This window comes from Delphinus delphis, chromosome 7, assembly GCF_949987515.2.
Source record: "Delphinus delphis chromosome 7, mDelDel1.2, whole genome shotgun sequence".
NCBI classification, from domain to species: domain Eukaryota; kingdom Metazoa; phylum Chordata; class Mammalia; order Artiodactyla; family Delphinidae; genus Delphinus; species Delphinus delphis.
Window position 1 is genome coordinate 94,342,972 of NC_082689.1, and position 25,976 is coordinate 94,368,947.

Consider the following 25,976-nt stretch of genomic DNA (forward strand, 5'->3'; position numbering starts at 1 on the left):
TGAAATTTTAGGTGTTGTGCGTTTTCCTGCGGTGAGGGTTGATGGTATTCATTAGACAGGGACTGAGTTCCTGGATGAAGATGCACCATCCATGAGAAGGAAGGGATCAGTGCTTGAAAGAAAAGCAACGAGCCAGAATATCCCAGGCAGGTTTCGTTTATGCAGGCACCTAACACGGTGTTGGTTTCAAAGTCCTTTAAAATCGAGGACATTCATGTCAAGTAATTGGCTCTTTGTGGAAAGGTTTCTTGTTACAGATGGTCTCACATTCTAGCTGAACTCCGTTAAAAGGTCTTTGGTTTTCTGAAAGGGAAGCTCCCCGCTCCCAGGACATGCCCCTCCCCCTCCTTCCCAGCTTGTGCCTGGGCTCATCAATAAGCCTTTCTTCCCCTTAGGCATCATTTGCTGCCGCTGCCCGAAGCTACTGGAGTCTAGCAACTCTAGGCAATTCAGTGAGTGTCACCAGTCCCTTTTTCTGGTTGGTTTTTTAGTAGCAAGTGAGTCTGATTCCTGGTTGTCAGGGGCCTGCTCTGTGTACCTGTCGTCGTGGAGGAAGGATGGTTAAGGGCGAGAATGCTTGAGAGGAAGTGGGGAGGCCCACATTTTGCCCAGCTCTGCGGGGGGCCCTGCTCTGGGTCTGCCCTTGGGGAACACCGGAGGGCCCTTCCCTTCTAGCTGTGGGGATTGCCTAACCCCTGTTCGAGATGCCTCGAGGTCTCTCAAGGAACCCTGAAAGAGGTATTGTGAAATTCTCAACATCTTGAAGTAAAAATTTAAACTGATTTTTAAAAAGTGCCACGTAGCCTACCAGAGGTTGAATTGTGAAATTGAACACTGACAAGATGTTCTAAACCTACCCCAGAGGTGACAAATTGCTGTCTTGGGAGACAGGGCTACTAAAGACCCTGGGTTCCAGTCACTACGCTGCATAGAAAGGTCATAGCTCAGAAACAACAATAATCATTATCTCATGGTTTCTGTGGGTCAGGAATTTGGGAGCCGCTCAGCTGCGTGATTCGGGACCAGGGTCCCTGGCGGCGTTGCCATCAGAGAATGGTTTGGGTCATGTCAAAGGCTTGTTTACCCACACATCTGGGGCCTGGTGAGGGGACCCTTGAACATCTGGGGGCTGGCACAGATGGGGCTCCTAGGACAGCTCTCTCTATCCCCATGTAGTCTGTCCACGTTCTCTCTCCAGGATGGTGGCATCAGGGTCCCCGGAATTCTTCTATGTTGCCTCAGGGCTCTGAAGGTATGTGTCCCAAGAGAGAAAGAGGTGGAAGCCGGTTTGCCTTGTATGATGTAGCTTCGGAAGCTGTGCTACATTCTCTCAGTTGAAGAAGTTACAAAATTCTGCCCAGGTTCAGGAGAAGCGAATGTAGACCCACCTCTCGGTGGTGAGTGGCAGTGTTAAGTTGTGAGATGCACACATGGGATGGGAAGGTTACTGGTGTAATCATCTTTGGAAACCCAATCTGCCGCACCCCGGGACAGGGAATTTCTTTGGAAGCTGACTTGTCAGAGCTGATGAGCTTTGGAATTGGAGCGTTAGAGAGTCTTCATTAGAGGTCTGGTTTCTTTCTTCCATCTGGAAGTGATGAGAAGTGAAAGCAAAAAGAAAGGGACGTGGAGGTGGTCAGGGCTCTTGACTCTTGTTTTTCCTTTTCCATGTGATTGGAGGATAGGACTAGACCTCAAAAGACTCCGTAGGCCATTGACCAAGGTAGGAGGGAGTTTGCAAGGGGAAGAAGCAGCTCAGGAACACATGATTGGGCATCAGAAGGGGTTAGCGTTAGCTTTGGGGAGGGACTTCGGTCCTTATAGAGTCAGCATATCCTGGAAGTGATCAAAAGACTTTTCATTCGCTTCCCATCCTGTTCTTCCGAAGTGAGGGCGGGTAGCTGGAGGCTCTGCTCGCGCAGGACGCTGCTGTGGTTGGGAAGTGGCCCTGGGCGCCATGGCCTCTTGTTTGATTCGCTCCTTGGTAGTGGTCTCTTTCATGGAGCACATGCTGGAGGCCTGAACTTGTGCATCCCTTGGCATAAGAGTTCCCGTAGGGAATGACTTCATTTAGTAACTGAAGTGGACAAGTGGCCACATGTGGTGGAGTTTGGTTTCCCAAGTGTGAAACAAACACGGGCTCATTTTGCTTCTAAAGGAAAATGATGTAAACATCCAACCACCTTTTTTTTTTTTTTTTTTTTTTTTTTTGCTGTACACGGGCCTCTCACTGTTGTGGCCTCTCCCTTTGCGGAGCACAGACTCCGGACGCACAGGCTCAGTGGCCATGGCTTACGGGACTAGCCGCTCCGCGGCATGTGGGATCTTCCCAGACCAGGGCACGAACCGTGTCCATGCATCGGCAGGCGGACTCTCAACCACTGCGCCACCAGGGAAGCCCTCCAACCACCTTTGTAAATTATTTTGTGGTTGGGTTCTTAGGAGATCAGTCATTTGTTTAAAGTACATGAACTATGCGTTTGCCATACGTAAGTCCATGTTAGGGTATGAAGAGGAGAAAGGGCACCAGAAGGCTTCCCCCGTCCTCTTTTTTTGGAACAACCTGTGTATTCTTTAAACCTAGTGAAAGGGGAACCAGAAATGGTAGAAACGACCAAAAAAAAAAAAAAAAAAATGAGGACCTGCTATCTGGGTTTGGGGGCTTGAATTTGGGGTCTGAGTGTCTGGGAAAATGTTAATGCCAATGATCAAGAGACTTTGTAGACCGCACCCCATATCCCCCCCACCGCCAGTTACCTCAGTGAGAGGAAGATGCGGCCAGTAGTGAGCACACACACGGGAATTCTCGCCTTGTTCCGGAAGAGGGTTGTGTACTGACTGGGTTTGAATGGTAACAGGGCAGTGGCTTATAGATTTGATGGACTATTTTTTGGGGTTCAGGGTTTTCATTTTGTGTCCTTACTAGTTTTGTTTCTCCTTCCAGTGGCTACTGTTGGGCCATTTCTTCCTTTGGTTGTAGAGTTTTGGTCTCTGGCCCCAGTGAATCTCTAAGCTTCAGTGTTTTACAGATGTAGGAAGTGAGATCCAGTGGGTCTTGCTGCCTGGAGCAGGGCTGGATCCACAGCCCAGATCTCCCAGCAGCTGGTCCAGAGCTTTGCGCATTAGAATGGTCCATATTGTTCCAGCTGTGTAGTTCCAAAAATTTGTTGGAAGAGAGCATTGTAAATGTCACTGAATGCGTTTGGGTGTTATTGTCGGATTTAGACTGTTGGATTGGTTTTTCTCCCCATCTCAGGAGATGTAATGATTAACTATCCAGTGTGTGACTCATTAAACAAATAACACTCTAATACTCCAACTGGCTGACTGTTCCCTTCTAAGGAGTCACTTCGGGAAATTTCACAGAATGTTTTCCTTGCTAAAAAGGTATCTTAAACTTTTCTTTTGCAGATACCTTTAGAAGTTGTTACATGTCCGAATTAGTTGGTCTGTAGGTTCGGTTGCTGTAAGAGATAGTCCAAGTAGTTGTGGCTTAAACACACTGCTGAGGCATAAGCATTCCAGGGCTGCTATGGTGGCTCTGTGGTATCAGAGAAGCTGTTTCTTTTTGCTCTGCTTTCTCTAGCATGTTGATCGCATCCACATGAGAAGAGGTTTCCACGTTCTATGTTTCATGTCCATGTGCCAATCAGTGGGAAAGGAGATGGGAGAGGAGAAGGTTTATCCTTTCTCTGCAGGGGAAACACCACAAGATGCAGGCCACATTCAGGTCTCGTTGGCCAGAACTTCCTCACGCCACCATTCCTAGCTTCAGGGAACACTGGAAATAAAGTCGTCTTCTGGATACCATGTGCCCAGCTACAAACTGGGCTTCTACTGCCACAGAAGAGGAAGGAGGAGGGAATAAATATCAGAGGATGACCAGCAGCCTCTGCCACAATATTATTTTTGATTATTCTCAGAAGGAGCACTTTGTTGGATGTGGGTTTGATTTAGGGTATCGTTAGACCCTCTGAGCCTAATGGGCGAATAAGGATGTTCAAGAACTAGGTCCTACTCCTGCTGGGATAAACAAGGAGCCATCATGCGTGCTGAATGGAGTTCCCTAGCGAGGCTTATCCTCTGAGTCAGAAAGGGACAGCATCATGGAAGGGCTTCAGTGATGTTCTGAGGATGGAAGCTTTGATAGCCTCCAAGGGTGACATCTCAGAAAGGGAACAGTTAGATTATATAAGTTCTGGTAACAGCTTACATTTACTGGACACTTACTATATGCTGGACATCATTCATTATGTGGGTTATCTCCTTTAATCCACATAAAATCTTTAGGTGGGGCTTCCCTGGTGGCGCAGTAGTTGAGAGTCCGCCTGCCGATGCAGGGGACATGGGTTCGTGCCCCGGTCCGGGAAGATCCCACATGCCGCAGAGCGGCTAGGCCCATGAGCCATGGCTGCTGGGCCTGCACATCCGGAGCCTGTGCTCCGCAACGGGAGAGGCCACAACAGTGAGGGGCCCGCGTACCGCAAAAAAAAAAAAAAAAAAAAATGTAGTGTCAGGGGTCTTTATGAGAGGCAAGCTTGGGAAGAGTCAATGACAGAAGAGGAGAAGGCAAGGAGCAAAAGTTGGAGTGATGTGGCCACAAGCCAAGGAATGTTGGCAGCCAGCACAAGCTGGAAGAGGCAAGAACGGATTCTCCACAGGATCTTAATTTTAGCATCACAAGACTCAGCTCAGACTCCTGGCCTCCAGAGCCCGGTTCAATACCTGGCTCCACCACTCACTGGCCCTGTGGTCCAGCCAGTCCCTTAACCTCTCCATGCCTTGGTTTCTGCATGTGTAACTTGGTGACAGGACCACCAGCCTCTGTCCAGTATCAAGGCACTAGTGAGAGCATTAAACGAGATGATGTGGGTTAAGTTCTCGGCTGATACAAAGTATTCATCAAATATCTACTACCGTTATTATTTTTGTGACTTGAAACTCCTTTTAAAGTAGCTGAATGGATATGCCCTACTCTGATCAACGGAAGCCTTCTTCTTTTTTTTTTTGCGGTACACGGGCCTCTCATTGCCGTGGCCTCTCCCGTTGCAGAGCACAGCCTCCGGACGCGCAGGCTCAGCGGCCATGGCTCACGGGCCCAGCCGCTCTGCGGCATGTGGGATCTTCCCGGACCGGGGCACGAACCCGTGTCCCCTGCATCGGCAGGCGGACTCTCAACCACTGCGCCACCACGGAAGCCCGACACTACATTTTTGACGCAACAGACAATCCAGAATAATTTTCCCATCTCAAAATCCTTAACTGAATCACATCTGCAAAGTCCCTATTGCCATATAAGGTAACATTTACAGGTTCCAGGGATTAGGACCTGCATATATTTGGGGGTGTGGGGGAGTGTACTCTTCAGCCTATCACACTGGGAACTTGTTAGAAATGGAAATTCTTTGACCCACCCCAGACCTATAGAATCAGAAACTCTAGGGGTGGGCCCAATGGTCTATGTTTTAACAAGTCCTCCAGAAGATTTTGTTGGATGCTGAAGTTGACATTGAGCTCACACAGCTCAGCCTGTAATTGGAAACTGTGCTGAGTCAGGGGCTGGGGAAAGGGTAGTCAGAGCTACGAGCATCTTGTGTTGCTCCTTATTGATTTCCACAAGGATGTAACTGGTAACAAGAACCAATATGCACTAGCCATGATGAAAGCCTGGCTTTGCTGCTTACTAGGGAAGCTGGTCTGAGAATTCCAGACCAGGAACTTATGAAGCAGGAGAGGGGCACATGGTATAGATAAAAATGCCATGATACAGATGGGAAAAGAGGAGAGTCACAGCCCCCAAATGGGGAAGATGACATTGTTTGGGCCCTTCAGACCATCCTTTAGGGTTTCTGAGAGTCAGCAAGTTGGCCAGGTTGGGTGTTTACCGGTCAGCATGGCCTCAGGGACTCTGGAGCATCTGAGAAGGAGCCAGTGTGGTGGAAAGGGCAGGTCTCTTGATGTGGAGTGTCCTGGTTTTGCCACCTTCTAGCTGGACAGCCTGGGCATGTGGCCTACCATCACCTCATCTCCCCCTCTCACCTGTGGGATGGAGGCGATTCCTACCTTGCAGGGTGGGAGGAAGGTGCAGGAAGATGCCGGAGGGTGTGTGCGCAGAGCATCCAGCGTCCCTGCCCGACGTAAAGAAGATCAGTGCAGTCCTGTTGATGATGCTGCAGACTGACACCATAGCGGGGACGCTCAGGCAGAAAGCACCGTGCGAGGCACTTATTTAGAGCGCTTGACCACAGCTGCTAAGCTGTCACTTTCCAGATCTATCCCGGAACATGGTGCAGCACTTGTCCACACAGCCAAGCCAGGGCCTCCCCCAGGGCTTATTATCTTTGACTTTTTAGGAAGTAGCAAGAAGTTAATGAGGAATTTTGAATCTGATGAACCTCTGGGGCCTCTGCTGAATTCTGTCCCGCACGTCTGCTTCACTAGCCAGACCAAGAAGCTCAGGGACCACCCTGCAGGCTTTGAAGTATCAGGACTAACAAATTTCTAAGGAACAGAAACCAGCCTGAGCTGTCTTCAACCAAAATCAGGGCTTATTCCTAAGGCTTATTCGTACAGGAAAGGGGGCCTGGAGCTCAGAGCTGGGACTGTCACCACGCCCTAGAAACCTGCTGGGACCCCAGCCATCATTTCCTACCTCTATGCCTCTCTCTGCGTCTGTTTAATTCTACTGTCGCTGCAGCTGAGCTTTCTTCACTCCCTAGGCCACAGGGTGAAGTATGGCTGCCTACGAGAAAGGGTTGGTCACACAAAGAGATGGAAGGGTCCCACAGACCCGATTCAGGGTTTCGCGGCCAGATGGTCTGATTGGCCTGCGGTGGGTACCTGCTTCAAGCCGTGCTATCTGTCAGTGGTGGCTGGGAGGATACTGTCACCACCAGGCCACCGAGTCTGCCAAGCATGGCACCGAGAAGCCGTAACTTCATTATTAGGTATAAAGTGTAATGAGAGGTCTTGGAAAGCCCCTTGTTCTTCCTCATTCTTGTGAAGCCCAGGACGTGATAAGTCTTGGGAGTTCTGGTGGATTTCAGGTCCGTGGTGCCAAGGGATTAAAACAAATTATGCCCTCTCTCCCTTCATTTCTTCTTTCCTAGGAGATAAATATGAAGGAGGAATATAATAATTATTCACCTCTCAAATCCCAGAATGAGTCACTATTAACATTTTAATTATATTTACAGCTAGTCTTTTCTCTGTATGCATACAGGGATTGAAATTATATGAGAAATTATCTTATGAACAGAACATTACACATATGGTTGTTTTTCATCAGTATCCCCTTTCTGGCCTTGCCTTCAGTATATCTGAAGATAGCCACGTTTATGAGTTTGGCATACATCCTTTTGGTCCTTTTATTATACCTTTCTTTGCATTTTTATGTATGAACTCTAGCCAGTTCAAATATCTATCTTAGATATTTGAACTGGCTCTAGTTTCTCCATCTTTACTGACATTCAATAAAGAAGGAGAAACTATACCATATGTTTGCACATTGGTTCCCAGGGCAGAAAGGAACTGAATGAAAGTGGTAAGCCCACTACAACGATGCAGCTATAAGAGGAATAAGACCTAAGCTACTGTGGTTGACAATACTGTGTTGCATACCAGACGCTATAAGCATAGAGGCTAGTATTCTTGCCATAACAACAGCAGCGAAATGGTAATCATGTGAGCTGACAGAGGTGTTAACTAACCTAATTGTGGCAATCACTTCATACTATATACCTGTATCACATCATTACATCATACACCTTAAACTTATACAATTGTTATATGTCAACTCTATCTCAATAAATCTAGGAAAAATAAAAATACAAGCCATGTGTCATCCTGCATGGGATCCTGGAAAAGAAAAAAGAACATTGGTGGAAACACTAGGGAAATCCACATGAAGTCTGAAGTTTCCCTTAAAAACCATAAAAGTAAAGTAGGGTAAGTGCTATTAAAAATTTCCAAGCTAGGGCTTCCCTGGTGGCGCAGTGGTTGAGAGTCCGCCTGCCGTTGCAGGGGACACGGGTTCGTGCCCTGGTCCGGAAAGATCCCACATGCCGTGGAGCGACTGGGCCCGTGAGCCATGGCCACTGAGCCTACGTGTCCGGAGCCTGTGCTCCGCAACGGGAGAGGCCACAATAGTGAGAGGCCGGCGTACCGCAAACAAACAAAAAATTTACAAGCTACAATGAGAGGACACACCAGGAGCAACTAATCAGGACACAGAGATTTCAAAGCAGAATAAAAATCTGGATGTAATTTTTTCAATGAAAAACTCTAGAAACGGGCGATTATTCTAAAGGTGAACTGACTTGTTTTACTGTGGCTGTTGTAATTATTATTATAATTTATCATTTTTGTCTCTCCCTTGCTACACACACACACACACACACACACACACACACACACACACACACACACACACACACACACACACACACACACACTAGAATGTAAGCTTCATGAAAAAGGGGTCAAATCTGTGTTATTCACTTCCTTACCCCCAGTATCTAGAGCAATGCCTGGCATACAGTAAAACAATGACTGCCTCGAAAAATATATATAAGTGAATGAATGAGCCATAGAATTGGAAATACCGTAATTCAGTCCATCATTTCCCTGTTAACAGACGTTCAGATGGTCTCCAATTCAGATTGGTTTTGTTGCGATTGCCTTCCAGTGCTGTGATATACAACATATCTTTTGCTACTGAAGCATATCCTTAGCTACTAGTCCCTTTGTTCCTGTAGTATAGATTCCTCAAGGTGAAACTTCTGTCATAGCTTTATGCCCCCTTTTTAAAAAATTTTAACAGGGAATGCCTTTCCTAAAAGGTTGTGCTAATTTACTGTCACATCAGCAGTGTAGAAAACTTTCTTATTTCTTTCCCCACTCTAGATAATGTCAGTTGTTTTAATATTTTCCAATTTGTTGAATGAGTAATTGTATTTCATTTCACATTCAAATTAAAAATCTTAAAACACTGGAAAAAAGAAAGTAGTAAACCCATGAATATTTCCTTGAAAGACTAAAATTTTGTTACTCATTTCCAATTCTGACTCCATTAAAAACAAACAAACAAACACCCTTTTTTTAAAATTAATTAATTAATTAATTTATTTTTGGCTGTGTTGGGTCTTCGTTTCCGTGCGAGGGCTTTCTCTAGTTGCGGCGAGCGGAGGCTATTCTTCATCGCCGTGTGCAGGCCTCTTACTGTCGCGGCCTCTCTTGTTGCGGAGCACAGGCTCCAGACGCGCAGGCTCAGTAGTTGTGGCTCACGGGCCTAGTTGCTCCGTGGCATGTGGGATCTTCCCAGACCAGGGCTCGAACCCATGTCCCCTGCATTGGCAGGCAGATTCTCAACCACTGCGCCACCAGGAAAGCCCAACAAACACCCTTTTTAAAATCACATAATTCTCCAGGAAATATGCGGAGCCTTCAAGCTCCTAATCTTGGATTGGCAAAACGTTTTCTCAAGACTGTGGAAGTTTGTGAGCTGTGCACACATTTGCTTAATGTCTGAATGAAAAGAAGTTAAATTAGACTTGATTCTATAGAATTTACATGGGTTCTATATTGTGAATGGCTCCCTGAGGTCATCATAACTTGAAACTTAACAAATGTTGCTGTGTCTCACCTGAAAAATTAAGGAGCTGCAAAGTGAAGTCTTCAGATCTCGTTGCACAAGCTTCCTCTAGAGCTGGCAAGATGTAGAGAACACTTAGTGAAGAACGCTTAGGGATGATGCTGTGCTGTCGGGTGAAGCCATGGTTCTGGAACATGAAGATGGCTGCAGATTTCATTTGCCAGTTAAATCAAGGAAGTTATCCCGTGAATAACTACGTTGTGAAAATGATGCCTTGATATGTGCCAGTACTTTTTCCCAGGGTCACCTTTCATTTCTGAACTATCAGGAACATACTATTTCTTTCTCTCTCTCTCTCTCATGCACACAAACACTAAGCCACTGGGCAGTTTTGGAAGTCTCCAGCAATAGCAGTGGGCACCCAGCTCACTACCTGGCTCAGCTGTTTAAAGTGCAGGCCTGGTGAGGGTCCAGTTGAGATTTGTCTAATGGCCTGGTTTCTCTTGCTTCTGTCTGCTGTACACTGGCCCCACGGTGGACGTCAGGTGGCTGACTTCAAACACTGGTCGTGGCTTAGCGGGTGGACCTAGTTTGGCTGCTCAGGCAAATCAGTACCACGACAGAGAGATGTCTTTAAGGATGATTTGGGCATCAGGAAAGGAATTGTTTTTTGTTTAAAACAATGTGTTTTGCTTAAAGAAAAACAATTCCTTTCAAAGTAATCTGAAATTCTACCAGTGACATTCTTGATTTACCCCTTTTTCTTATCCCTGCATCTAGTCCCTCTGTGAAGTCCATTAGCAGTCATCCATGATGCCCCCAGTCTGCCCAGTCCCCTCTAAACTGGCTTACCTCCCACCTACCATAGCAGATAGATCTTTTTTTTTTTGAATTATAAACTAAATCTTCTCACTGTCTTACTTTAAAATCTTCCTTTGCTTCTCTATTGCTCTTATATAAAAATCTAAACTCTTCCTTCTCACCTCTAGGTCTGCAGTGGTCTGACCCTGCCTGACCTTCCGACCTCATAGGGACCCTTCCTATGACTCATTCCCCTTTGACTACTACTACCACCTTCCTTGGTCCTCCAACACGCCCAGACTCCTCAAAAATCCCCTCTGCAGAGGAGCCTGCCCTGACGCTCATCTAAGGTAGCCCCCTCCAGCCCATATTACTTCATCAAGTTGCCCTGTTTTGTTTTCTTCGTAAGTTGGACATTACCCGAAGGTTTTTTCTTGTCTTTGTTGACTTTTTAACTATTTTTTTCCCCTTGCTTGAATGTCAGCTCAGTGGCAGGGACTTATCTTTCTCTCTCACCAGGGCACCCTCAAAGCTTAGAACAAATACAAGGCACTTGGCAAATATTTGTGGAGCGAATTAGCTAACATGCCTGCAGGAGATGGTGCGTCCCAGCCAAGGAGCGGGTTCCCTGCCTGTCCTGACTGTTCCTGGTTTGGCGTGGCGTGGCATGGATGGTGGCAAGCTCTGAGCTGCTTGAGTCACCTGTGCTGTGTTCTGAGAGGTCCTTTACAGGGTCTGCGCTCAGTATGGCCGGGAGGCGGGGGGACCTTTATCGTTGTCTCAACTCTCAGACTTTAGCTTATTTTTTATATCTTTACTGGAGTATGATTGCTTTACAATGTTGTGTTAGTTTCTGCTGTATAACAAAGTGAATCAGCTGTATGTATACATATATATCTCCTCCCTCTTGCGTCTCCCTCCCACCCTCCCTATCCCACCCCTCTAGGTGGTCACAAAGCCCCGAGCTGATCTCCCTGTGCTATGCGTCTGCTTCCAACTAGCCACCCGTTTTTTACATTTGGTAGTGTATATATGTCCATGCCACTTTCTCACTTCGTCCCAGCTTTCTCCCCCCTCCCCCATGACCCCAAGTCTGTTTTCTACATCTGAGTCTTTATTCCTGCCCTGCCACTAGGTTCATCAGTACTGTTTTTTTAGATTCCATACATGTGCGTTAGCATCTGGTATTTGTTTTTCTCTTTCTGACTTACTTCACTCTGTATGACAGACTCTAGGTCCATCCACCTCATTACAGATAACTCAATTTCATTTCTTTTTATGGCTGAGTAATATTCCCTTGTATATATTTGCCACATCTTTATCCATTCATCTGTCGATGGACACTTAGGTTGCTTCCATGTCGTGGCTACTGTAAATAGTGCTGCAGTGAACACTGTGGTACATGACTCTTTTTGAGTTATGGTTTTCTCAGGGTATATGCTCAGTAGTGGGATTGCTGGGTCATATGGTAGTTCTGTTTTTTCAACTCTCAGACTTTAAAGGCTGTTGTCCTCATTCTTTTTGAAGTATCTTAAGTTTCTTTGCAAACCAGAACTTTGTAAAAACGTAAGTGATTTTTATGTTATCTATTGCTTTGGAAGATGCAGTCTGCTTTTCCTCCTTTAATATGATAGTTTTACTCATATCAATACTCAGAACAAGGCCAGGATGTTCTCAAAAACATTAAAAATATATAGTTTTTCAGATTTATTGTCTGAAAAACATTGTCTACCTTACTGTGTCATGTGGGGGAGGAGGCTAATTTTTTTTTTTCTTTTTTTTTGCGGTACGTGGGCCTCTCACTGTTGTGGCCTCTCCCGTTGCGGAGCATAGGCTCCAGATGCGCAGGCTCAGCGGCCATGGCTTACGGGCCCAGCCGCTCCATGGCATGTGGGATCCTCCTGGACCGGGGCACGAACCCGTGTCCCCTGCATCAGCAGGCGGACTCTCAACCACTGCGCCACCAGGGAAGCCCAGAACTTATAATTTAAACAAAAGTACGTAAAGTCCTTTCATATTGCTTTTGCTCTTTGGCGTGAATAGAACCCTGAATTGAAAACTGGGTTTCTGTGACGTTAGAGCTGTTAGGTTGGAACAGTGAACATGGCTGAATTTTTTTCTTGGCGGTTTTCTTTCTGCAAGGGCTGCTTATGTTTTGGGGACATTGCTTTGTGTCCGCACAGGCTCTCACCCACACATCACAGAAGCTTCCTGAAGTCTATAGGAATCTGCATGTGGTTGGTTATGACCAGCGTGCCGATGAATAAAAGTTGCAGTAAAATATTTGATTCTCATTCCTACCTGTTACAGCTACTTGTTTCTAAAACAAGCTTTTACTTAGAAATAAACCTTTCAATCTTGATTTGTATCATCACCTATAATCTCACTGCTTCAACATTGTCTTAACGTTTTCTTTATTTCAGTTTGATTTTTGAATATACAATTGATTTTTTAAAATTTAAAAGTAATTTAAGTTAAATATATATATGGTAGAGGAGGGAGTAAGTTAAAAATTAAAGGGTCTAAGCACACTTTTTAAGTGTTAATGTTTGAAATATATAACTCCAGATTTGTAATGCATATATATATATATAATAAATCATATACAATATAGTGTAGGTTTTTTTTTAACACAAAAATATGATCATACTGTGCGTATTGCTCTACACCATCCTTTTTTTCTTTCAAAAATATATTGTGGACATCTTTACATGCTACCACATACAGACCTACTGCATCCTTTATCATGGCTGCATAGTGTCCTATAGCAATAACTTATTTCACCCATTCCAGTATTGGTTGACATTCAGATGGTTTCAAATTTTTGTTATGAAAATATGCACCCATATGTTAATATAAATTCAGTGTACTTGCAAGTTTTTAATCATGCACACTTATCCATGTTTCTCTTTCATAGTTATTGTTTAAGATTGACGTCTTTCAGCCAATACATTACCTAAACAGTTGTAATGCTCCTAAATTCCACCTTTTCACTACTATAGAGAATGCATCAGTGGGTTACATTGCACTGTTGTTTGCAGAAGGGATTGTAAACATTTCCAATGCAACTAGGACTTTGAGGGTGTATTGGTCACTGGTATTGGTCCTGAGTACTGGGCATGAGAGGGGTACAGAGGGGAGTATCTATGTTGTATTAAGCATGAGAATCCTTCAAGCTTTGAGGATTAGTTGAGACTGAACATTTCAAGCATTTATTTCCTTTTCTATGAATTGTGAATATATATTTTGCTCATTTATTTCTTGAAGCTTTGATTTTTTTATGAGTTTGAGAATTTTATGTATTATAGATGTCATACTTGGTTATATTTCATGTAAATATTGTCATCAACCCTTTTGCCTATTATTTTGTTGCACAAACTTTTTTACTTTGATAGACCCAAGTGAGTTAAGCTTTTCTCTTGATATATCTTAGGTAGAGGATTACGCCTCCAGAGTTCTGACATTCAGTTCTTTTTTTCTATTTCACTTTTTCCCACTGCAAATAAATGGATACATAACAATTCTTTAGTAGTTGAAACGATTCCACATCACCATACAAGTTTTTAGCCAGGAGCCATCAACTATAGTAAGATCCTGAGGAAGTGCTTACTTCTGGTCGAAGTGAATCATTTATGTCCCATATTAGCAACGGCTGAATGGATGTAAGAAATATCACAGTTTAATACTGTTGGTAGGAAGCAAGTTCTTGGCACCATGAATCATGCGACCCATTTCAGAGAACCTATTATAATTAGAAGTAGCAATGCTTACACATGTTGACTAGTTATACGTTTGTGTGGGGTTGTTGTCTTTTCTTTTTATGTTTTTGAGCGTGCAGTTGAAATAGAAATGTAAATGCAATGATTTTTTACTGTTGCAAGGTGGATGGTGGTTCTTCTTCACGTCCTTAATATGTGTCTTCTCTACTCCTCAGCTAGGTTTTCCAAATACTCAAAACTGGTGGTGGGCAATCTGTTTTTGAGGTGTCGACTATATATTTTTTTAATATCTGTGGGATACAGAGAACATAAATCCTTCTATCAGTTGTGCCAGGAGACCTTGTCTATCACCTCCACAATTTACATTGAACCTGTTTAATCCAGATAGAATGAGCGTCTAAATAGAATTCCCACTGTTCATGAGTGCTCAGGAATTGTTGAAAAGAATCCTTCATAGGTGATTTTAGAAGTTGGTAGAACATTCAAAGACCATTAGTTTGTAGCTCTGAGAGATGACAGATGATGGGGGGAAATTAAGAGTTTTATTGTTTAAAATTCATAAAAAGACTATCTTTCATGACTTCATTTTGTGCATAAATGCTTCTTTATCAGTTTTCTTTTTACTGCTTAATAAATGTGCTTCCGAGACATTTTGATTAATGAGTTAATGGATAATAATAATATAAACTCAACTGTTGTCGGAAGAGAGTGTAAAGGATATTGAGGGGGTGTCTTCCTTTCGCAAGTGAGGAAATTGAGGCATGGAGCAGTTAAGTGACTTGGCCAAGAACACACAGCTAACTGAAGGCAGGTCTGGTTTTTTTGAGACGAGTCCAACATCTTCCTTCTCCTTTTCAAGTTGGACATTTGCACCATTCCTTTTGTCTGTGTTGAAAGAACTTCCTGAGAAACTGGAAGTAAGGACCCAAATTGGGAATAAACTTTAACTGATTTGCCTCTAGCAATTACACAACTCCAGGTGGGTGAAAATTGTGAGGATGAATTGTTTGTAAGTATGAGTTATCGTAGGGTCTCCTGGAACAGTTTCTTGTATGGCTTCTTCATGAATCCAACCACAATGTGTTTGAGTCCCTGGGCTCCTTCTATGGGCTCAGGCTTTTTATTTAATTGGAAGAAGCAGAATAGGGGTTTGATGCTGAAAACAGACAAATGAACAATAAAGAAGCGGTTTTGTATGTTTACACATTGAGACTATGTTATGTATATTAACCTTCAGATACTAGAAGTGAATAAACATCTTATATAGGAGAATCATAATATTAGAAGCAAAACTTACTATTTTTAAACTTTACTTTCTAAATTAACATAGAATAAAATTGGCTTTGTTTTCGGTATATATAGTGTGACTTTTTTGTGTGTGTGTGTGTGGCTGTGCTGCACCACATGTGGAATCTCAGTTCCGGGACCAGGAATCGAACCTGTGGCCCCTTGCAGTAGAAGTGCCAAGTCCTAATCACTGGACCACCAGGGAATTCCTGTATAGTACTGTGACTTTTAACACATATATAGATTTCTGTAATCACCACCATAATTAGGATACAGAACACTTTCATTACCTACCAAAAAAGTCCCTTTGCACTTACCCCTCACACCTAAACCCTGGCAACCACTGATCTGTTCTTTGTCACTATAGCTTTGTCCCTTTGAGGATGTCATACAATAGAATTTTACAGTATGTAACCGTTTGAGACTGGCTTCTTTCACTCAGCTTAATGTCTTTGAGATTCATCCAAATTGTGTGTGTCAACAGTCTGATCTTATTTATTATTGGTTAGCATACCATTGTATGGATGTAGCCCAGCTCATTTATCCATTAACCTGTTGAAGGACAGACATTTGGATTCATTCCAGTTTTTGACGATTATGAATAGAGCTGCTCTGAACATTTGTTTACAGGGTTTTGTGACAATACGAGTTTTCTTTAATCTAGGGCAGATGTTGGCAAACTTTTTCTGTAAAGGGCCAGATAGTAAATATTTTTAGCTTTGTATGCAGTACGGTCTCTGTTGCAAGTATTCATCTCCACTCTTGTTGCAGGAAACAGCCATAAACAATATGAAAACAAATGAGTCTGGTTGAATTTGAAACACTGCTGGATTAGGCCTGAGGGCTGTAGTCTGCAAGAGTGTAAATGCTTAGGAACAGGATTGTTGGGCCATATGGCAGATTTATCTTTAACTTCCTAAGAACCTGTCAAACTGTTTTCCAGAGCGGTTCAATTATTTTGCATTTCTGCATTTATAAGAGTTCTAGTTGCCTGGGTTTATCTCTGGGCTTTCTTTCTGTTCCATTGATCTATATTTCTGTTTTTGTGCCAGTACCATGTTGTCTTGATGACTATAGCTTTGTAGTATAGTCTGAAGTTAGGTAGTCTGATTCCTCCAGCTCCGTTTTTTCCCCCTCAAGACTGCTTTGGCTATTCAGGGTCTTTTGTGCCTCCATACAAATTTTAAGATTTTTTGTTCTAGTTCTGTAAAAAATGCCATTGGTAATTTGATAGGGATTGCATTGAATTTGTAGATTGTTTTGGGTAGTATAGTCATTTTCACAATATTGATTCTTCCAATCCAAGAACATGGTATATATCTCTCCATCTGTTTGCATCATCTTTCATTTCTTTCATCAACATCTTATAGTTTTCTGCATACAGGTCTTTTGTCTCCCTATGTAGTTTATTCTTCGGTATTTTATTCTTTTTGTTGCAAAGGTAAATGGGAGTGTTTCCTTAATTTCTCTTTCAGATTCTTCATCATTAGTGTATAGGAATGCAAGAGATTTCTGTGCATTGATTTTGTATACTGCAACTTTACCACATTCATTGATTAGCTCTAGTAGCTTTCTGGTGGCATCTTTAGGATTCTTTATGTATAATATCATGTCATCTGCAAACAGTGACAGTTTTACTTCTTCGTTTCCAATTTGAATTCCTTTTATTTCTTTTTCTTCTCTGATTGCCATGGCTAGGACTTCCAAAACTATGTTGAATAATAGTGACCGGAGTAGACATCCTTGTCTATTTCCTGATCTTAGAGGAAATGCTTTCAGTTTTTCACCATTGAGAATGATGTTTGCTGTGGGTTTGTCATATATGGCCTTTATTATGTTGAGATAGGTTCCCTCTATGTGCACTTTCTGGAGAGTTTTTATCATAACTGGGTGTTGAATTTCGTCAAAAGCTTTTTCTGCATCTGTTGAGATGATCATATGGTTTTTTTTTTCAGTTTGTTAATACGGTGTATCACATTGATTTATTTCCATATATTGAAGAATACTTGCATCCCTGTGATAAATCTCACTTGATCATGATGTATGATCCTTTTAAGGTGTTGTTGGATTCTGATTGCCAGTATTTTGTTGAGGATTTGTGCATCTATATTCATCAGTGATATTGGTCTGTAATTTTCTTTTTCTGTAGTATCTTTGTCTGCTTTTGGTATCAGGGTGATGGCGGCCTCATAGAATGAGCTTGAGAGTGTTCCTTCCTCTGCAATTTTTTGGAAGAGTTTGAGAAGGATGGGTGTTAGCTCTTCTCTAAATGTTTGATAGAATTCATCTGTGAAGCCATCTGGTCCTGAACTTTTGTTTGTTGGAAGATTTTTAATCACAGCTTCAATTTCATTAGTTGTAATTGGTCTTTTCATATTTTCTATATTGTCCTGGTTCAGTCTTGGAAGGTTATACCTTTCTAAGAATTTGTCCATTTCTTCCAGGTTGTCCATTTTATTGGCATAGAGTTGCTTGTAGTAGTCTCTTAGGATGCTTTGTATTTCTGCAGTGTCTGTTGTAACGTCTCCTTTTTCATTTCTAATTTTATTGATTTGAGTCCTCTCCCTTTTTCTCTTGATGAGTCTGGCTAATGGTTTATCAATTTTGTTTATCTTCTCAAAAAACCAGCTTTTAGTTTTATTGATCTTTGCTATTGTTTTGTTTCTATTTAATTTATTTCTGCTCTGATCTTTATGATTTCTTTCCTTCTACTAACTTTGGGTTTTGTTTGTTCTTCTTTCTCTAGTTCCTTTAGGTGTAAGGTTAGATTGTTTGAGATTTTTCTTGTTTCATGAGGTAGGCTTGTATTGCTATAAACTTCCCACTTAGAACTGCTTTTGCTGCATCCCATAGGTTTTGGATCATCGTGTTTTCGTTGTCATTTGTCTCTAGGTATTTTTTGATTTCCTCTTTGATTTCTTCAGTGATCTCTTGGTTATTTAATAGTGTATTGTTTAGCCTCAATGTGTTTGTGTTTTTTACATTTTTTTCCCCTGTAACTGATTTCTAATCTCATGGTGTTGTGGTCAGAAAAGATGCTTGATATGATTTCAATTTTCTTAAGTTTACTGAGGCTTGATTTGTGACCCAAGATGTGATCTATCCTGGAGAATGTTCCATGTGCACTTGGGAAGAAAGTGTAATCTGCTGTTTTTGGATGGAATGTCCTATAAGTATCAGTGAAATCTGTCTGGTCTATTGTGTCATTTAAAGCTTGTGTTTCCTTATTAATTTTCTGTTTGGATGATCTGTCCGTTGGTGTAGTGACGTGTTAATGTCCCCTACTATTATTGTGTTACTGTTGATTTCCTCTTTTATAGCTGTTAGCAGTTGCTTTATGTATTGAGGTGCTCCTATGCTGGGTGCATATATATTTATAATGGTTATATCTTCTTCTTGGATTGATCCCTTAATCATTATGTAGTGTCCTTCCTTGTTTCTTCTAACATTATTCAATTTAAATTCTATTTTATCTGATATCAGTATTGCTGCTCCAGCTTTCTTTTGATTTCCATTTGCATGGAATATCTTTTTCCATCCCCCCACCTATGGTCAACTAATCTATAACAATGGAGACAAGGATATACAATGGAGAAAAGACAGTCTCTTCAGTAAGTGGTGCTGAGAAAACTGGACAGCTACATGTAAAAGAATGAAATTAGAACACTCCCCAACACCATACACAAAAATAAACTAAAAGTGGATTAGAGATCTAAATGTAAGACTCGACACTATAAAACTCTTAGAGGAAAACATAGGAAAAACACTCTTTGACATAAATCACAGCAAGGTCTTTTTTGACCCACCTCCTGTAGTAATGGAAATAAAAGCAAAAATTAAAAAAAGGGATGTAATGAAACTGCAAAGCTTTTGCACAGCAAAGGAAACCATAAACAGAATGAAAAGACAGCCTTTAGAATGGGAGAAAATATGTACAAACACATCAACGGACAAAGGATTAATCTCCAAAATATATAAACAGCTCATGCAGCTCAATATTAAAAAAAGAAACATCCCAATCAAAAAATGGGCAGAAGACTTAAATAGACATTTCTTCAAAGAAGACATACAGATGGCCAAGAAGCACATGAATAGCTGCTTAACATCACTAATTATTAGAGAAATGCAAATCAAAACTACAGTGAGGTATCACCTCACAGCAGTTAGAATGGCATCATCAGAAAATCTAGAAACAACAAATGCTGGAGAGGATGTGGAGAAAAGGGAACGCTCTTGCACTGTTGGTGGGAATGTAAATTGACACAGCCACGATGGAGAACAGTATGGAAGTTCCTTAAAAAGCTAAAAATAGAATTACCATATGACCCAGCAATCCAACTACTGGGCATATACCCAGAGAACACCATAATTCAAAAAGACACATGCACCCCAATGTTCATTGCAGCACTACTTACAATAGCCAGGTCATGGAAGCAACCTAAATGCCTATCGACAGATGAATGGATAAAGAAGATCTGGTACATATATACAATGGAATATTATGCAGCCATAAAAAGGAACAAAATTGGATCATTTGTGGAGACGTGGATGGATCTAGATACTGTCATACAGAGTGAAGTAAGTCAGAAAGAGAAAAACAAATATTGTATATTAACACATATATGTTGGACCTAGAAAAATGGAGAACTGGTTTGCAGGGCAGAAATAGAGACACAGATGTAGAGAACAAACGTATGGACACCAAGGGGGTAAAGTGGTGAGGTGGAGTGGTGGTGGTGTGATGAATTGGGAGATTGGGATTGACATGTATACACTGATGTGTATAAAATAGATAACTAATAAGAACCTGCTGTATAAAAAAATAAATTAAATAAAATTAAAAAAAAAACCTTCTAGTTGTTCCACATCCTTGTAAGCACTTTGTATAAGCAGTATTTTCAGTCTATGCCATTCTAGTAGGTATGGAGTGGTATCTTTTGAAGGTTTTAATTTGTATTTTCCTAATGAGTAATGATGATAAATACCTTTTCTGTGCTTATTTGCTGTCTCTATATGCTCTTTATTGAAGTTTCTTTTCAAGTTTTTTACCCATTAAAAAAAATTGTTTGTTTTCTTACAGTTGGGATTTGAAAGTTTTTTTTAGTATATTCTGGATAGAAGTCTTTTGTTTGGTATGTGATTTGAAAATATGCTCTTAGTCTGTAGCTTGTCCTTTCATTCTCCTTACAGTGTCTTTTGCAGAAAAATATTTTTAATTTTATAAAGACAGTTTATCAATTTTTTCTTTTATGGGCCATGCTTTTGTGGCATGTCTAAGAACTCTCTGGCTAACCCAGGTCTCCAAAGACTTCTCCTATGTTTTCTCCTAAAATTTTGATAGTTTTATACTTTACATTTAGATCTATGACCCATTTTGACTTAATTTTTATATAATGTGTGAGATGTAGTTGTGGTTTATTATTTTCCTTTGTATATGAATGTCCAATTATTCCAACATCATTTGTTGAAAAGACCATCTTTTCTTTATTGAATTGCTTTTGTAACTTTGTACAAGATCAAATGGCCATATATGTGTGGGTCTATATCTGAATTCTGTTATGTTCCATTAATCTTCTTGTCTATCCTTTTGCTAATACCACACTGCCTTAATTACTATAGCTGTATAGAAAATTTTCAATTTGAGTACTGCAGTTCTTTTAACATTGTATTTTTCTTTCAAAATTGTTTTAGCTAGTTCCTTTGCTTTTCTAAATGAATTTTAGAATCAGCTTGTCTATGTCTAGAAAAAAATCCTGCTGAAATTTGACTGGAATAATGTTAAATGTACAGATCAGTTTGTGAGGAATTTGCATTTTTACTGTTTAGTGTTTCAATTCATAAATATAGAATGTCTCTCCATTTATTTAGTTCTTCTTTGACCTCTTTCGTCAGTGTTTTGTAGTTTTCAACATACTGCTACTGTACATGTTTTATTAGATTTACCTATATTTAATTTTTTGGATCTATTGTAAATATTAAAGAAGTTGTTTCCAGTTATACATTGTTAGTATATAAAAATATAGTTGATTTTTATGTGTTGATCTTATATCCCATATCCTTGCTAACCTTACTTATTAGTTATATGAGGCTTTTCCCCCCTGTTTTATAGATTCTTTGAGTTTTTCTGTGTAGACAATGTCATCTGCAAGGAGACAGTTTTCTTTCTTTCCAATCTATTTGCCTTTTATTTCTTTTTCTTGCCTTGTTACACTGGCTAAGACTTCTAGTGTAATGTGGAATAGTAGTTCTGAGAGTAAATATTCCCTTCTATTTGTAGTTTGCTGTGAGTTTTTGACATGAATGGATATTGAATTTTCAGAATTATCAGTTGATATGATCATGATTTTTTTTTTCTTTATACTGTCAATGTGTTGTATTACATTTGTTGATTTCTGAATATGGAAGCAGTCTTACATTCCTGGGATAAACCTCACTTGTCCACGATGTAGTATTCTGTTTTATAAAACTAAACTTTTAAAAACTAGTATTTTGTTGAGAATTTTTTCATCTATGTTCATGAGGGTTATTGGTCTGTATAATAGTTTTTTTATACTTTCTTTGGTTATGAAAAGGTTGAGAAGTAGTCCCTGTTCTTTCATTTTCTAGAAGACTCTGTGTGGAATTGGAGTTATTTCTTCCAATTTTGGTAGACTTTGCTAGTTGCTAGTGAAATTCTATGGATCTGGAGATTTAGTCTTCAGAAGGACTTTTAATTACAGATTCAATTTCTTTAATAGTTGTAGGGCTATTCAGTTTATGTTCTTCATTTTGAGTGAGCTTTGGTAGTTTATTAGAAATTGATCAATTTAATCAAAATTGACAGAATCATGTGCATAGAGTTTTTTGTGTGTTTTTTTTTTTTTTTTGGTGGTACACAGGCCTCTCACTGTTGTGGCCTTTCCCATTGCGGAGCACAGGCTCCGGACGCGCAGGCTCAGCGGCCATGGCTCACGGGCCCAGCCGCTCCATGGCATGTGGGATCCTCCCAGACCAGGGCACGTGTCCCCTGCATCGACAGGCGGACTCTTAACCACTGTGCCACCAGGGAAGCCCTTGTGATTTTTATATTCCTTTATTCTTTTAATGTCAGTGGCGTCTATAGTGATGTCTCCTCTTTCATTTCTGATATTGGTAATTTGTGTCTACTTTCTTTTTTGGTCAATCTTGCTAGAGGTTTATAAATTTTATTTTATTTTTCAAAGAAGTAACTTTTAGTTTTATTGTTTTTTTTCCCTTTCATTGCTTTCAATTTCATTGATTTTTTAAAAAATTTATTTATTTTTGGCTGCATTGGGTCTTTGTTGCTGTGCACGGGCTTCTCATTGCGGTGGCTTCCCTTGTTGTGGAGCACGGGCTCTAGGCGCGTGGGCTTCAGTAGCTGTGGCTCGAAGGCTCTAGGGCACAGGCTCAGTAGTTGTGGCGCATGGGCGTAGTTGCTCCGCGGCATGTGGGATCTTCCCAGACCAGGGCTCGAATCCGTGTCTCCTGCATTGGCAGGTGGATTCTTAACCCCCGTGCCACCAGGGAAGCCCAATTTCATTGATTTTTGATCTTTATTATTTCCTTTCTTCTGCTTGCCTTGCTTATTTTGCTCTTCTATTTGTAGTTTTAAAAGGTGGAAACTAAGGATATTCATTTGAGATCTTCCTTCTTTTCTAATATAAGCATTTAATAATCTAAATGTTCCTTGAAGCACTGCTTTGTCTGCATCCCATAAATTTTGATATATTGTAGTTTCATTTTTTTTCAGTTAAAAATATTTTGCAATTTCTTTTGAGACATACTGTTTAACTCATGGATTATTTTAAATTGTATTATTTAAATTCTAAATTTTTAAAGTGTTGTTGGTCATTTTTCCATTATTGATTTCTAATGTAATCCTGTTATGGTCAGAGAATATACTTTTTATGATTTCAAGTATTTTTTTATTATTAAGATTTGTTTTATGACCTAGAATATGATCTATCTTAGTGAATGTTCTGTGTGCACTTCAAGTGAATACTTATTCTCCTGTTGTGGGGTAGAGTATTTTATAAATGTCAGTTAGTTCCAGTTTGATGCTAGTGTTATCCAGTTTCTACTTTCTTGCTGATTTAACTAGTTTTATTTGTTAATGCGAGATTAGTATTGAAGTATTCATCTATGATTGTGGATTTGTCTATTTCTCCTTTCAGTTCCTCTTTCGTGTATTTTGAATCTGTATTGTTAGGTGCATGTGCATTTAGGATGTTATTTTTTCTAGATGATTAGAGCCATTTGCCATTACATAATGTCCCTCCTTATGCTTAGTTGTTGTCTTTGTTCTGAAATCTACTTTATCTCATATTAATATATCTACTCCAGCTTATTTTTGATTCATGTTTATTGGCATATCTTTTTAACTGTTTCCTTTTAACTTATTATTATTATTATTTTGGCTGTACTGCACAGCATGTGGGATCTTAGTTCCCCTACCAGGGATCAAACCCGCGTCCCCTGTATTGGAAACTTGGTGTCTTAACCACTGGACCACCAGGGAAGTCCCACTTTTAACTTTGTGATATGTGTATTTGAAGTGAACTTTATGTAGGTATCAGATAATTGGGTTATTTAAAAAATTCAGTTCTGATTATGTTTTTAAATTGGTGTTTAGACCATTCATATTTAATGTAATTATTGATATACTTTCCTTTAAGCATACCATTTGATTATTTGTTTTCTGTTTGTTCCCTCTGCTTTTTGTTCCTGTATTTCTTCTTTTCTGCCGTTTTTGAGTTGTTTGAATAATTTTTAGTATTCCATTTTAATTTAACTATTGTGTTTTTGATGATATCTCTCTATATATATTTTTAGTAGTTTCATTCATATATATATATATACACCATACACACACACACACACACACACACACACACACACACATACACACCATATTTTCTCCCTCAGTCTGCTGCTTGCCTTTTTATTTTCTTAATTTTCTTGATCATATCTTTTTCTGAACAGAAGTTTTAAAATTTAATTTCTCAGTTTTTAAAATGATACTGCTTTCTGTGTTACATTTAAGAAATCTTTGCCTATCCTCACTTTGCAAAGGTATTTTCTCATGTTTTCATCTAGGAGTTTTACAGTAACCTTTATGTTTATGTCTGCAGTCTATTTCAAGTTAATTTTTATGTATGGTGTGAGGTAGAAGTCAGAGTCCATTTTTTTCTTTCAATTGAATATTCATTTATTCCAGCAGCATTTGTTAAAATGATTTGCCGTTTGCCCTTGGAATACCTTGGCACCTCTGTTGAGAATCAATTGACCATATATGTGTGGGTCTATTTTTGTACTTTATGTTCTGTGCCATTGTTTATTTAGCTATCCTTATATCAGTTTTGATTACTACTGAGCATTTGCACTCGGGGCAATTTCCTTTGGTTTTTCCAGTTTGTTTTTTTTTTCTGACTGTGCCCTTCTAAACTTTCTAAACAATGCTGTGAAGCTCTCTTTTTCGAGTTTGTAGTATGTTTGCACATTTGCTTGCTATTTGCTTTCTGTTTGCTGTATCACGTGGCTTAACGTGGGTAAGTCTATCTAGACCTATGTTTTGTTTTTGTTTTTCTAAATATTTATTTATTTATTTGGCTGCACTGGGTCTTAGTTGTGGCAAGTGGGATCTTCACTGCAACATGCAGCATGCGGGATCTTTTAGTTGCAGCACGTGGGATCTAGTTCCCTGACCAGTGATCTAATCTGGGCCTCCTGCATTGGGAGCATGGAGTCTTAACCACAGGACTACCAGGGAAATCCATAGACCTATTTTTTGTTTTGATAAACTGGTGCTGATTTCTTCAGGACCTCCTTTCCATTTTAAATGATACTTGCTTGCCGTCTTCTCTGAGCTGCCGTTTGAGGACGCTGAGTATTGTTTTCAAGTTTTCTGTGCCCTGAAGATGCATAGTAGGCAAAAGGGATTAGGGATGGAGCTTGGCTAAAGCTGGTTGCAGTCTTTTTGAATGAACTAAGCTGTGCTTTCTCGTCTGAGATTTGGTTAAAGGTCTTAAACCAGGGTTTACCGCATCAGAGTTAGGGATATGTTTGTTCCCATGAGGTCGGGGTATACTCAGGCTTGGAAGCATTTTCCCAGTTCACATGGAACTTCCCAAATAACAAGCTCTGGCAGTTTCCCTGACTTCCACTAAGATCTAGAGATACTACAGTGATGGTTAAAACTCATCCCTGCTAATGCCATTTTGCTTAATACTTCTACGCTGTTATCCATTTCCTCATCTCGCTTCTCTCTAAATTGATCGGTGTTGGTAAGAATTTTCAATATGTCACCATACTGAAACGAAACAGTATGCTTCTTTTTTGAGAATTTATCCTTTTTATTTAGTTTTTCTTTTCTCTTTTATTTCCTTTTTGGGCTTCTGTTTTTCATCATTTTGTTAGGTATTATTGAAGGGAGGGGGTGCTGGTCCTTAATCTCTGCCATCTGTACCCAGTTTTCTGAAAGAATTGTTCTTCCTTTTTCTGCCTTCGGGTCTATTTATAATTTTACCTTTTGATTTTGCATTTCATGTCCCATTTTACTGACTTGAGTTTTAACCTTT

The 25,976-nt window shown here is 40.5% G+C and overlaps 1 protein-coding gene across 3 annotated transcripts in view; it reads left to right on the plus strand.

The window, feature by feature from the left end:
* The window catches only part of TMEM163 (transmembrane protein 163), a 253,221-nt gene that overhangs the window by 60,061 nt on the left and 167,184 nt on the right, over nucleotides 1-25,976 (plus strand). The window lies entirely within an intron of this gene.